A 12,608-nucleotide genomic window follows, 5' to 3' on the forward strand; every position below is an offset into this window, starting at 1 on the left:
AGCTGTAATGGAGAGCCAAGCTGTAAAACCAGGACGCCTACATTTACCATCAAAACCTGAGGGAAGGGGACAAGTGTCAGGCGTCACTTGTAGCTTGGCTCTAAGCGAGCGGTGACTCAGGAAAGCTGATACCTTACCACAAATGTTGCAAGCCTGCTAGGAGCTACTGGGCTCTTGTGCTTTTCTACTGAAACAGACAGACAGACTAACAGGGCTGCCCATCTTGATCTAACCCAGTGGAGAGTCCCGGCAAGTTGACTCACCAGCGGGGCCCGTGACGACCACGCACGTGCGGCCGCCCCCTCGAAGCCTTGGGGGAAAGCACGCGCCGCCCCCGCCTCGTCACTCCTTTCCCAGGCGAGCGAAACGTTCCACCTGCCGCGGCGCAGCGAGAGGAAAGTCCAGCCCGGGAAGGGGAAGGCGACAGCGAAGGCGCTCAGCCGCGAAGGAGCCGCGGCGGGCAGGCTGCCGCCGTCGGCGGTGCGAGAGCGGCTTGGAGCACACCAGCACGCTCGGAAGGGACCGGACGGGCTCTCTCGGGTCGGGGTTCCCTTGCAAACGGCGGCCGCCTTGCCAGGTAAGAGGATCGCAAGCGATCCCGCGTCGGTGCGAGCAGGGGCGCAGGCTTGCTCGCGAGGAACCTCTGCGGAGCACGGTGGGAGTGCTTCGGCGCAGGATCCCATCTGCAAGCCGCTTCGAGGCGCTTAAGCAATTCGCCTTGTCCTTTGCGCGCTGACTTAAGTGTGAGTCTGACTGGGTTCAGTGGGGTACATTCGCCGGCAACCACGTTCTGCACTTGGTTGGCGTTCCTGGTTGAACACAGGGCTGCTTACTCCCGAGGAAACGCGCATAGGGTTGACTTGCGTCTAGCTTTCTGCGATTTGCATTTATTCGAAAGCCTTTCAGTGCAATTCTAAGAACGCTTTCCTGGGAGTAAGCCCCACTAAATAAAACAGTGTAGGCTTCTAAGTAGACCGATTTGGGATTGCTCTCTTTTTCGCCTTCCCTAGGAGGGGCTCAGCGGAGCTTGTCGCTTTCAAACGTTAAGGGTATTGTCTAGCCAGAATGTAGCCCTTTGAAGTTTCGGGCAAGTGCTTAAGGCTTGCAGTCCGAAGTGTGCTTACTTGGGAGTAAGCCCCAACGGTGGCTTTTACCCCAGTGTAGGAAGGCAGAAGTGTATGTTTGTCACCTCTGCTGTAGAAAGGCGTATGATTTCTAAGTGTTTTATTGTTTGGGCAGGATAAAATAGGAATCTGGTGACACCTTAAAGAATAACAAAATTTGTCCCGGTTTTAGTGAGTCTGCTTAAAGGACGAAAAATGTATCCATGACCTCATTAGGGAAGGACAGATCCCCGGGGGAGGGGTCGGGTCAGCAGGCAGAATCCCTCCCACCCAGCCTTGGAAAGATTTGCAGTTTCATACACCGTGTACTATTATAATATTATAACCTACACTGCATACTGTGCGAGTATAGGAGTAGGTGATATCTGTTATTCATGCCAAACTGGCACACCTGCGGCTGGCAGAACAGCCTCTCTGCCCAAGCATCCGAGGTTCTGGCAGAGTTTCTTTCTGCACCACCCACCCTGTTTGCCAGTACACCAGCACAAGTAGATGTTTTGCTGGGAGCTTTTTGGCTCTCTGTCCAAAGGGCTTGGCAAGCCCTCTTCAGTGGGGATTTGTTGCGACCAAAGAGTTCACGGTTGTTTCAGCTGAGACCAAGATTCGAGGCCAGTAGCACCTTAAAGACCGCTAAGATTTACAGGCACAAGCTTTCAATAGTCAAACCTCCCTGTTGGTTACTGACCCGAATCTTGCAAAGGCTTCTCGGTACCTTAATTCACAGCAAGAAGTTTTGTAGGGTTCAGAGTCCGCTTCAAGAAGCGAATGCTTTTAGCTTCTCTTGCAATACTTTTATTGGCTTTTAAAGGTGCTTGCGTGGTCCTTTGATATTTGTTATAGTGTTCTCTTGTTCTTTGTCCCCGCACCCCTTTAAAGGGTTATAACCCAGCTCTGCCTTCAAGATGTGGTAAAATAAATGGGGAAAATAGGATGAGTACTGGGTTTAATTCAGTTTTGAAATTGGATGCTTTGGGGGAATAATGACAATCGTGTGTATGTGTGTGTAAGGGAAAGGATTTCCCCTCCCCCATAGGCATGTGTGCTCCGACTTAATTAACCCAGAAGCAATAATGATCTTCCTCCACCTTATTCTTTATGCATAATCACTCGCCTGGATTACAGTCCCCACGTGATTTATGAAGATACATTGAGCAGCTGGGGTTCCTGGGAACAGAAGCTTTGCAAAGCCTTTGTTCTTCCGTTGCGGCCATTCAAGGGTTAAAGAGTCTGCAGCTGCAGGGCATAATTAAAGGGGTGAGGTTGGAACATTAATAATAACTGTGTTTATATATTGCTCATCTAGGCAGATTATTGTCTCCCCCAGAGCGGGGAACAGTGTTAATTATTATCCCCACAATACAGCTGGGGAGCTGAGGATAAGAGGAGTGGCTTGCCCCAGACCACCTGCTGTGCTTATGGCAATGGTGGTATTCAAATCAGCAAAGTGCAGCGGGAGGAATCTGGTGCTGCCCCATACTTCTCATGGCTGTAGCAACGGGACTTCCAGTTTTCTGCCCAGCACTGGGTGAGCTGCCCTTGTGCTAAATCCACCCTTCTCAAGTGGCAAGCTAGGATCTGGCCATCCAGGTTTGATGCCCTGCCCTGCCCTGGAAATTGGCTACGTGACCTTGGACCAGTCACATACACTTAAAGCTTAACCCACGTCACAGGGTTGTTGTGCGAGAGAAAAAACAGAGGAGAAGAGAATGACGTAAGCTGCTTCGAGTCCCCATGAAGAGAATGGTGGCATAAATAAAATAAAATAAATAAATCGTAAAATACTCTCTTCCTCCTCTCCTCCGTAAAACGCAAGTGTTTCACATCAGTTAACACTGTACAAGTTTATTTTTTCCCTTCATATTTGGAATTTACAAATAACGTAGCTGATCGCCAGGCTGTGGTTTATTTGCATATTATGCCGGAAGCACAAGCAAATTTTCCCTTGAACGCCCAGGAGTCTTTTCTCCCAGCTGTTTCACCTTCTGTCTTCAGGATCCACCTCTGAGAGAGCTGAACCTATCCTCTGACTATGTACTTTTCTCTACCCTCCCCCCCCCCCCCGCAATCAGATTTCTCCTGCTGTTTTTCTTCTGGTAGGGCCTTGTGATCAGAATGTATTAATTTACTTCCTACCTATACCCTGCCTTTGTTCCTGCGGGGACCCAAAGCATCTTACTATAACATTCTCTCTGCCTCAGTTTTATCCTCACAACAACCCTGTGAGGTAGGTTAAAGTAAGTGAGAGAGAGGGGGGGTATAACTGGCTCAAGGTCACCCAGCAAGTTTCCGTGGCAGATTGGGGGTTTGAACCTGGGTCATCCAGATGCTAGTCTGACACTCTTAACTGCTGCACTATGCTGCTCCCAAACCTTCCCTCAATTGCTGGGAGAAAAATGATCAGGCAGGACAGGTTTTATCCTTCCTCTGCTCACCTGCCTCTGCTTTCTAGGGATTTGGCAGTGCTCAGATTGGATTATGCTTCTATTGTACTTAGTTGCACCTTCAAAAGCTGCTTCACCACTGATAGCATGAAAATGACGTTTCTCTCCCATGGCTAGCTGCCACTGTGAGCCTCTGTTAGCTGGGTGTTCCCAGCAGGGTGTTTCCCATATTGCAAATGAGATTTGGGCCACAAACATGACCTCTCGTAGCATGTACAATTTCAGACAGGTGATAAAAACTTCAAACAAACAGGAATCCGGTGGCCCTAAGAGTAATTTACACACCCGTCTGTTTCATAGGCAAGGCACACCTTCTGCTGCCCAGCTAACTGGGTTTTCCAGAATTCAAAATAAAATATGTATGGATTTCCTAAATGTAGTTTGGAAAGAATAGAAGCCAGGAAAACTCTGATGTGGCTGAGATTTAGCTGGTACCCCCTGCACAGACCACAATGGAAAATTTCCAACAGTCTTAAAGAGTGTGATAATTTCTGGCAAAATGATTACCGAAGTGGTACTCTGGAGTCTCTTACTAGTCCCATTCACATGTTGCAAGACTCTTCTTCTTTGGAGGTTTTTAAGAGTAGGCTAGATGGCCACCTAACAGCAATGGTGATTCCATGACAAGATGAATCTAGGCAGATCCAGAGAGGGAGGGCATGAAGGGATGATCCGGTGCTAGGCTCTTGTGGCCCTTTCTTATATGCTGGTTGCCACTTTGGAGTCAGGAAGAAATTTTCCTCCAGGCTAAATTGGCTGGGGTTCCTGGAGGTTTTTTGCCTTCTTATGGGGGAGTAAGAGGGGAGGTAGCTATGAATTTCATGCATTCTGCAGGGGATTGGACTAGATAACCCTTATAATAATAATAATAATAATAATAATAATAATAATAATAATAATAATAATAATAATAATAATAATAATAATAATAATAATAATGTGCTTATATTCCACCCTTCTGGACAGATTAGTGCCCACGCAGAGAAGTTAACAAGGTCAGTGTTGTTATTATCCCCACAGTACAGCTGGGGAGCTGGGCCTGAGACGAATGGCTTACCCAAGACCACTTTTAGAGCTCATTATTATTATTATTATATTATTATTATTATATTAATAATAATATTATTATTATTTATTGCATTTCTAGTCCACTCTCCCCATTTTAATATAAATATTAAAATACAGCATTTTAGGTGCAGAGCTTGGCTCTTGCATCATGCCCTGCACCACACTTATGAGCTCCTGCATGGGTGGTGGACGGTCTTCAGTGGTATAGCCAGCGAGAGGACAGCCTAGCCCCCACCAAATGCCTGGCGGAACATCTCTGTCTTGCAGGCCCGGTGAAAAGATAGCAAATCCCGCTGGGCCTTAGTGTCCTCAGACAGAGAGTTCCACCAGGTTGGAGCCAGGACCAAAAAGGCCCTGGCTCTGGTAGAGGCCAGGCGGACCTCCCTCGGGCCAGGGACCATCAGCAAGTGCTTATTAGCTGATCGAAGCAACCTCCAGGGAACACATGGGGAGAGGCGGTCCCGAAGGTATGCTGGGCACAGTCCACATAGGGCTTTGTAGGTCAACACCAGAACCTTGAACCGGACCCGGTACTCAACTGGTAACCAGTGCAGCTGATAGAGGATGGGTGTTATATGTGCCATGATTGGACCTCTGGCAACCACTCGTTTCCGGATCAAGCCCAAGGGAAGCCCTGCGTAGCCCTACTCATGGCAGCAGTGGGACTCGAACCAGCAGAGTGCTAATTTGCAGCCTAACCAGTATGCTACAGCAGCTTGGGGTCCCTTCCAGCTTTATGTTTCTATGTATGTGAATCCTGCAGGTATCGTGTTGTAAATTGTAAGATATTGTAAAAAAGAGCCAGCATATATTCATTTCAAGGTAACCTTGAAGCCAGGTAGCAATAACTGGGTAAATGTTTGTATCAGTTCATTACTACATGCATTGAGTGTAATATTAAGTATGTACATTAAGTGTATCATGAGAATTAGTCAATGCACATTTTTTAAAAGCCAAGCATGCACTGTATACAGATTATACATGCATTCATGGTGACTTGTGAACAGGGCTACTAAGGATCATTCAGCCTGGATTAGCTATCCCTAAACTCCATGTGGTACTCCTGATTGGGAAATTGGTTGCCAAAAAGCGGACTCGCTTCTATGCGTGAGTCAATCAATGTCCAAATGCCAGGGAGCAGCTGAGATGAATAACAGGGACTTGTGCCAAAACTTTGTATGTTGTTCAAGCCAGGAAGCCTGGGATTAAAGGGCCCTTCTTGTATCGCCAGTTGCATATGAGTGGCCCAGCGGCGAAACTGGTTTTGCAGCCGTGTGTGATTGGCCCCTTTAAAAAAACACTTTGCTGATCAGGTACAAAGATGAGCAAGCTTGGTGGTGGCAGAAGTGGCAGAGAAAGGGAGCCAGTTGTTAAGAAATGCTTGCCGTCGCCATTTGACCAGTTAAGCATTTTTAAGACAAAAGGTAGTTGAGCAAAAATAAAATCTTGTTTGATTTTAGGGGCCACCGGGTTCCTGGTCATTTTCGCTGCAATGGACTTTCTGCAATAAGTTAATGTAAAATGATAAAATATATTAGCGTTTTTAACTAATGTTAAGTAAACCGGGATTGGGGAGTATTTTGACTTTTAGCTTGCAACACCAAGGTCAGTCTATAACCTCAGGGGTTTTTTTAAAAAAAAAAGAAGAAGAGAAAGAAATAAAGCAATGTAAAGTTTTAAAAAAAACCTCGTCTGGGCTAAGTTAGCAGCAACCCATTTCTTCTTGCATGGAGATATTTGCAAGTTACAGCAGGCGGCTGGGAAGAGAAGTTCTGCTCGGCTGCCAGATCAGAGACTGGCTGCTGCTAGGTGAATCAGCCCCCCCTTGTGACTTTGAAAAAAATGGCACTTAATGTGTCAGGCTATGATGTGGGAGACCCCAGTTCAAGTCCCTACTCTGCAATGGAAGCTTGCTTGGGCTAGTTACATGCTCCCAGCCTAACCCACCTCACAGGGATGTCGCGTGGATAAAATGTAGGAGGAGAATGTTGTAGGCTGCTTTGGGTCGATATGGGGGTGGGGGTGGGAGGTGGGGTATAAATGAAGTAAAACGTGTAAAAAAAATTTAAAAGAGGAGTGCATTCTTGTCTACAGGGAATATTTGACTGGACAACAGAGCAGTGTGTGGATCCTGGGTTATTTATTTAGGATATTTATCTATCCTGCCGTTTTAATGACACAGTTTGCAACCCATATGGGTAACAACAATAAAGGACCAGCGGGTGTCCTTCCTCCCTTCTATCTAAGACTGCCACCTTTTCTGTGACTGCCCTCAGTCATGTACAACAACAACAACATTTGATTTATATACTGCCTTGCAGGACAATTTAATGCCCACTCAGAGTGGTTTACAAAGTATGTTATTATTATCCCCACAACAAAACACCCTGTGAGGTAGGTGGGGTTGAGAGAGCTCCAGAGAGCCGTGACTAGCCCAAGGTCACCCGGCTGGCTTCAAGTGGAGGAGTGGGGAATCAAACCCGGCTCTCCAGATCAGAGTCCCATGGTCTTAACCACTACACCAAACTGGCTGGTGTATGCCCAACTGTAGCCATATACAGAAGGCGCCTGGACTGTTTTAATGATTTTTAAAAAAATTATTACTGATTTTATAGTTTTTACAATTAATTGTTGTGTTCTATGGATGTTGTGAGCCGCCCTGGGCTCACTTGTGGGGAGGGTGGGGTATAAATCCAGTCCAATCCAATCCAATTCCATACAATACAATACAATACAATACAATGCAATACAATGCAATGCAATATAAAAATAATTAAAATTGATATGCCAGGGCCCCTTCAAGTGGCTCTGTAAGCTCTTTTAAATAGATTCTTTTTAATGTCGAGAAAGTAAATAGAGAAAAAAATGTTCTCCCTGTTTCCTAGAACTCCCCCCACCCCATGACGTTTACCCGCAATAGTTTCAGGACTAATACATGGAATTGACATGGAATGGTGGAGTTCACTGCCAGTGGTGTATGAAGGGCCATGAGCACAGATGAGGGGTTAAAGAAATTCATGGATGAGAAGTCAATCAATGGCTACCAGCCACAATGACTAAGGGAAATCTCTATACCCAGGGCCAAGCTACACATGACGAATGACACTTGAACAGCAAGTGTATTTCTCCCTGTTCACTTGCCCTCCACTCAATCCAGTTGCCGTTCAAGTGTCATTCGTCTTGTGTAGCTTGGCCCTCAGAGGCAGTCAAGCTTTGAAGGAAACAGTGTCTTCTTTGCCCTATTTGTAGGCTACCCAGAGCAATTTGCTGGCCACTGTGTGAAACAGGACGCTGAGCCACTGGCATCTCATGTTAACCCTAAGGTATGCTACGAACACTCCAAAAAGCGAGATGAAACCCCGTTTAAGTCCAGTCATATTTTATTAGAGCTATGAGGAAGATGACAGGTAGCGCCAGCTTTGATGTGAAGGGGAAAATGTTCCTCCCTTGGTCTCTCTAAACCAGAACATTATCAGTTCTCATAGCAGGTGCTGACTTCACATGACAGAATGGTCCTCCATATCACAGTAATTTCTGCACGTACACAGGTGACATTAAGAAAGAAGGCCAGCCTAACTTTTGTGTTCAGAGATCCTTCCCCCCACCCCAACACAGTGGGCATACTCCATCCTGTGGCCTGAAGTGGTACATCTTAAACACAAGTTGATCACCTGGTGAAAACTAAGCTCTTCTGTAAGGAGTTGGGAATGGGGTGTCAGCCCCGCCCATTAGGATTCTGGCTCTTCAGACAGCCCCATTGTGGTTCCCACACCAGCTGGCCATGAGCCCTGAGAGGCCTTGTGGTTCTTCTCAGGACAGTGTCCTTGTTCCCAGACGCCATGGCTCCCTTGACCTCAAAAACCCCTGTCAAAATGGCAGCAGCTGCTGAACAAACAACCCCAGCAGCGTTTTCACATTTGGAGCTGATGGGGTGGAGTTACATTGTTAGAATGTGAATGCGGTGTAATAGTGAGAGTGTTGGGCTGGACTTTAGAAGACCCAGGTTCAAATCCCCACTTTGCTGTGGAAGCTTGCTGTGTGACCTTGGGCCAGACACACAGACGTGCATGCTTTCTCTCTCTCACCCTAATCTACCTCACAGGGTTGTTGTGAAGATAAAATGGAGGCGAGGATAACGATGTAAGCCACTTCGGGGAGAAAAGTGGGGTATAAATGAAGAAAATAAGATAAATAAAGCTCACAGTGAGGAAGGAGTGAAGAGGAAGCCTGGGAAATTAAGACTTCAGTTGATGTATGGGGACTAAATTTCAGTGTGCTTCCGAGATACCTTCTAAGCCTGTCTAAATGAGTATAGTATTACTGAGGCGCGTAGGAAAGGTACATTACATATGGGTGGAGAAAGAACATAGGTTTTATGTGCATGTTTGGTAACAAACAGCAGGCACCTGTTGAGTGCCTGCCAGTTGCTCTTGATGTTTGGGAGATTGCCTCAGTGGCCTGCGGTGATTTCCTATTTCCTGTGGGAGAGCATGGGAGCACAGTTCTTTTGTGCTCCTTCAAGCACTGTAGGCTGTGATGCGGGCTTAAAAGAACATAAAAGCACCACGGGCTACTCTACCTGCGTGCATGGATGAAAGAGAGAAGAGATGGTGTATTTGGGGGGGGGGACAGGAGGGAATCTTTCTGCAGGGTGCCTTTCCAGAAGGCATTTATGATAATTGGATGCCATGGGTTAGAGTATCCAGCCCCTTAAAGCAAACCAATGCCATGGTTTAGGGGTTGGCCATTGCTGACGCAGCGGCACAGTCTGTGCTCCGGAGGGATGCCAACAGTGCCCAGCTCTTTGTGCATCACAAAGCACGGTAGAGGAGAGGAAGAGGTCTCCTTTACTGGCGTGCATTTCCCCTGTCTGCTTCCTGAGCTGGAATACATATTCATGTATACCCTATTTTTCACATCGAAGCTCTTTACCTCATCAATCTCGCTTCCTCCATTTAACCACCAGATAACAACCATGAGAGGTTGGTTTGGCAAAGAGCATGTGAACAGTCCAAGATCACCCCGCAAGCTTCCATGGCAGAGTGGGGATTCGAACCTGCACCCCCCCCCCATCTTAGTCCAGATCTGTTGTGGAGATGCATCAGATTGGTACCTCTGATACTGAGCTTCACCCCAGCCACTGGTTCTGTTCCCCCCTGTCTGCCAAATATCTGTAGGCATGCTTATACGGAAGTTTATCCTTGTGGTTGTTTCAGTTGCTAAACTAGTACATCAGGGGGGCATCGAGCCTCGCTCCCCTGTTTGAACATAAGAAAGCAACTCTCGTAAGAGCTGGCTGTGTTGCAATACAGGGTGTGATGTCAGCGTTTGGTTTTTCCCACGAAGCCTCGTGGTGTTCCGGTTTGACAACTGAAGGACTAAACTTGGGACAGGAGAGATTTCCGTACAGGTGTGCTCTAAAATACTTGAGGGAGATTGATGATTATCTTTACCTTAACTGGGACAGCGTGTCTACTCTGTCTTGTTTTTTAAAAAGGAGCTGTAGTTGAAATTATCTGAGAGCCAAGCCACAAGTGACGCCTTACACAGGTTGGACACTTGTCAGCTTCCCTCAAGTTTTGATGGGAAATGTAGGCGTCCTGGTTTTACAGCTTGGCTCTCCATTACAGCTGCAAGACCAGGATGCCTACATTTCCCATCAAAACTTGAGGGAAACTGACAAATGTCCAACCTGTGACAGGCGTCACTTGTAGCTTGGCTCTGAGTCTCCTATTTTTTTAATCAGTTTTTTGCCCCTGTCCACCCCCCCTGCAATTTCATCTCGCAGTGAGTGGTAACTGGCTCTGTTCTGGGTGAGAGCCTGCTTTGATTCTGCTCGCTCTGCTGTTTTCAGAGAGTCCACAGACAATACAAGGATTTGCCTTGCTGCTACCTCCGGAGAACTTGGTACTCCGTCAGAGAAAGTGACTGTGATGTTTTGTCATGACTAATAAATAGGCAGTGACACTTTCCTTCCTGGCAGAGAAGGGTGAAGAGAAATGGGTTAAGTCAATTCTTTGAATTACAGCAGCTCATTGGAAAGGAAAGTTATGCCAAGATTGCCGACATATAGAAAGGTCAAGGCAGTAATTCCCAAACTGTGTTCTTTGACAGAGCTACTAGTGTGCTATAAGAAATCCAATAACCAAAGACTTGTTTTAGTCCAAATTATTCAGCTACTGTCAGTACATCTCTGCCTAATTAATTGCTCTGGCCTTGCTTCCTTTCTGCATCAGGTGTTCGTTCCTCATCAGCTGAGGTTTAGATTCTTTAATGACTTGCAGAGAAGATAGCAGAATTATCTGCCCTCAGAGAGAGGTTGCCTGTTGCATCTCTGGATGTTCTGGTATCTCAGAGCCAAGCTACAAGTGACGCCTGACACAGGGTGGACACTTGTCAGCTTCCCTCAAGTTTTGATGGGAAATGTAGGCATCCTGGTCTTGCAGATTGGCTATCCATTTAATTGAAGTTTACAGAATGGCAATTTATGGGAGGGAGAACATGTGGTTGGGAGGGGAGTGCAGGCGTCGGGCTCTCGCTGGGCGCCCCCCCTTCCCCTCCGCTGTGTGTGTGTAGGGGGGTGGTTCTGTAAACTTCAATTAAATGGGGAGCCAAGCTGTAAGACTAGGACGCCTACATTTCCCATCAGAACTTGAGGGAAGCTGACAAGTGTCCAACCTGTGTCAGGCGTCACTTGTAGCTTGGCTCTCAGGATTGGCTCATGTGGTGTTTGGGCTTCTGTGAGGCTAGGCAGCTGTTGTGCTTCAGAATTGATGCTGGGAGAGGCACAACTGGTTTTTATTGGTAAATTAACAGCCCTGAGGGGCCTGATTGGAAGAAGAGGTTAACCCCCACCCACCCACCCACTGCACAGTTTGCCCAGTATCGAATGCACATACCCTCCAAGAGTTGCTGTTTGTGAAGTGAGTTTTCAGTGTGAATCCAGCTGTTTAAAAGTTTGGGACTCTGTATTTGTCCAATATGAATTAAGCCATTCGAAATGTGAGAGACATTGGAATGGCCCCGTTTGCAATGCTAGCTCAGAACAGCTGGCCCCTGGAAGCAGCTTCCAGACCCCAACCTTCTGTGTTCCCCCAGCCACCTTTGAAAACAGCCAGCCAGCCCCAAAGGCCTTATAAGCCTTTATGAACTCTCATGAGAGTCCTTTCTTTTCATCTAAACAACCTTGGTAATCTGCAAGATCCTGGCTAAACTCTCACTGGAGGAAGGGATCTCACAAGAGTGCGTGTGCCCTGCTGCACTCTTTGGAATAAGCAAGGAGGAAGACCTCTTCCTGATCCCTGGGAAGAGGCAGGGACAGGAACTGGTGGGACAGGAGGCTGGTGTCTGGTGGGTGTAATGCACAGTCCCCTACTCCCAAAGCTCACAGCCTGAAGCTGCTGCCTCATTTGGCCTCAGAGCCAGCGGTTTTAGGGTGCAAACAGAACAAAAGTTCGGGATCAGCTCTCTTCTGCATGTGCTGCTGGTTTCAATGGAGATCTTGTTTCTGCCGTTGCAGAAAGGAAGCCCCTTTGCTTAGCTGGTTATCCACAGTGACTTAATCAATTGTGTAGCCACATACAGATCTTCTATCTTTCCTGACCTCACAGGCTCAGCTTTGCAAAAAGGGACTCGACAGGTTGTTTGTGCAAATAAAAACGGCCCACGGAGCTCAGCTGTAGCTTTGCTCGGCTTTCTGTTTCCCTGGCCAAGAAACAGGGCAGCTCCCACTGCGGGCTCCATTGACACACACACACCACATCCCTTTTCTCTCTTGTGCTTGGCAGAGAGATATAAAGCGTTCAGGCTGGGGAGGGGGGGGTGTCTCTCCAGTGAGTTCCTGCTTCCCAGCAATGAAATACAGTGGTGCCTTTATGTCTATTGCCTTTGCAATATCTTCCTTTCTCCCAGCAGAGAAGGGAAAGCCCGAGCATGGCCACATGCCACTTTAAGAGGGCCCCAGTTCACGGTCGTA

General features: G+C 47.2%; 1 protein-coding gene across 1 annotated transcript in view; it reads left to right on the top strand.

Moving 5' to 3' along the window:
* Window positions 1-361: 361 nt before the first annotated feature.
* The window catches only part of ADGRG1 (adhesion G protein-coupled receptor G1), a 64,065-nt gene continuing 51,818 nt past the window's right edge, over window positions 362-12,608 (top strand). Inside the window, exon 1 of the mRNA XM_055000464.1 lies at window positions 362-577. The gene's annotated coding sequence lies outside the window, so the exon portion shown is untranslated. The remainder of the gene's footprint in view (window positions 578-12,608) is intronic.

Source organism: Eublepharis macularius, chromosome 16 (genome assembly GCF_028583425.1).
Source record: "Eublepharis macularius isolate TG4126 chromosome 16, MPM_Emac_v1.0, whole genome shotgun sequence".
Classification (NCBI taxonomy): domain Eukaryota; kingdom Metazoa; phylum Chordata; class Lepidosauria; order Squamata; family Eublepharidae; genus Eublepharis; species Eublepharis macularius.